Raw genomic sequence first — 2,300 nt, 5'->3', positions numbered from 1 at the left:
TCAAAAAATAATATTAATGTTGCTCTGGGTATTGACTTTCCCCAGAGTAGAGTCTGGGGAGAATCCACATACCCCATACCGTATTACCTGGACCCTCACTAATTCTTATGGGGATTTCCTCAATCAGACTGAGTTAATTGGCCCCCTTAGCACCACCTTTCCCTCCCTCTCCTTTGACGCTTGCAAGGGAGTGTCATCCTGTATTTGGGACAGTTTGGTAGACAAGGGGACCATTTATTTATGCCCAGGGCATCAACCTGACAACAAAAAGCGCTATTCTTGTGGGGGAGCGCAGTATGGGTACTGTTATTACTGGAATTGTGCAACTACAGGTAGTACATATTGGAAGCCATCTTCTAGCTGGGATTACATCCGAGTAAAAAGAGATCCCAACATAGATCAATACAAGACTGGCAGTGCGGGGAAGCCCCTCCCTCATGTGCTTGAATTCACTGAACAAGGAAAGTCCCATGACTGGAACCGCCCCTGCAGCTGGGGACTGTTCGTATACAGAAAGTATGGGGACGATCCGTGGGGAATTATTACACTCAGTCGCTCGGTGCACCCCTTGGCTCCCTCGGCTGTGGGTCCCAATCCAGTTCTAACCAAGGACCTCCCACTTCCTCCCCCTGCACCTCCCATACCAGCAGGCACCCCTGACCCTGCAGTAGTTTCAGGTCTGACTGAAGCCCCACCCACCTATCCTGGAACAGGTGAAAGGCTCCTAAACCTCGTCGGGGGAGCATTCCAGGCATTAAACCACTCGGAGCCAAATAAATCTAAGAATTGCTGGCTCTGTTTGAACCCGAGCCCCCCTTACTACGAGGGCATAGCCATCCAGGGAAACTTCTCTGTACTACCCACGAACTCTGCTGCCCCCCTCGCCTGCACCTCTTCCACCCACACGCTCACCCTGACTCAGGTTACCTCGACAGGCACCTGCATCGGAAAGGTGCCCACTGGATTTAAACATTGCCTTAAGAATAACTCCTCCCTTTCCCTCCAGGCCAACGCATACCTAGTGCCCCCTAATGGCACCTACTGGGCATGCAGCACAGGACTGACTCCTTGTGTCTCACTCGCTGTTCTAAATCTAACCCAAGATTTTTGTGTCCTGGTACAGTTATGGCCCAGAATTTATTGGCATGAAGACAATGAGGTATTGCAACATTATAAAGAAACACCTACCCCTGTCAGATTCAAGTGAGAGCCTTTGAGCATAACCTTAGCTGTATTATTGGGAGCTGGGGGAATAGCAGCGGGAATCGGGACAGGGGCAACTGCCTTAGTTCGCTCGGACCAGTTTATGCTCCTTCATGAAGCCATGAACCAGGATCTAATAGGCTTAGAGGAGTCCATAAGAACCCTAAAAGACTCCCTGACTTCTCTCTCTGAGGTAGTGCTACAGAACAGAAGGGGACTAGACCTGCTGTTCCTAAAACAAGGAGGTTTATGCGCAGCCCTGAAAGAGGAATGCTGTTTCTATACAGACCAAACAGGAGTGGTAACTCAGACTCTAGATAAGCTAAAAGAAAGACTACAAGAAAGAAAACGTAACTTTGAATCTCAGAAAGGTTGGTTTGAAAAACTGTATGATCAATCCCCTTGGTTTACCACGTTATTATCTTCCCTAGCAGGCCCACTTGTTCTTTTACTTTTAATCCTAACCCTGGGACCTTGTGTACTTAATCGACTGGTCCAATTTGTGAAGGAACGGCTGTCCGTAGTGCAGGCGTTAGTCCTCACCAGCCAGTACCAGGCACTGAGGACCCAAGACCCAGACATGTTATAATGAGTGAAAGATTCCACTCATATGCCCATAGAAAAAGAGGGGAATGAGAAAATAAAAAAAGGAAACTAGGCGCCATGAGTGCTCAGGGGCCCACAGCCCACTTGTTAAAACTTAACAAAAACCAGAACCAGCCTTATCAAAAGGCTGCAGGACAGGCAGGCGTCGGTCAAGCCTCACAGATGAAGCCATAAAGCAAGACAGAACTCCTGACCACCCTGGGGGCCCGATACCAGGAAATCTTTAGAAAACGTCTGTGCTTCTGAGGTCACCTCCCATTTAGCAATCCTATTTCCCCTCAGCCCCGGACCTTACCCCATACCCCTGCATACCTTTGAAATTACTGGTAAAATTACTATGTGTGTTTGAAATTAACCAATAACCGCGTTTCTGCTTCTGTACCCTGCTTCTGCCTTATAAAAACCCCCTGAACTCAACCTGGGGCGCGCAAGTCCTCCGAGGAGACTCTGTGCCCACAGGTACCTGTGTATCAAATAAACCTCTTGCTGTT

At 48.7% G+C, this 2,300-nt stretch overlaps 1 pseudogene; it reads left to right on the top strand.

Annotated features, from left to right (window-relative positions):
- Positions 1-16: 16 nt before the first annotated feature.
- Positions 17-1,852, top strand: LOC103736309 (annotated as a pseudogene).
- The last annotated feature ends 448 nt before the right edge of the window (positions 1,853-2,300 follow it).

The sequence above is a fragment of the Nannospalax galili genome, unplaced genomic scaffold (assembly GCF_000622305.1).
Source record: "Nannospalax galili isolate Female #2095 unplaced genomic scaffold, S.galili_v1.0 scaffold417, whole genome shotgun sequence".
NCBI lineage: Eukaryota > Metazoa > Chordata > Mammalia > Rodentia > Spalacidae > Nannospalax > Nannospalax galili.
This window is presented reverse-complemented; position numbering and strand designations above follow the sequence as displayed.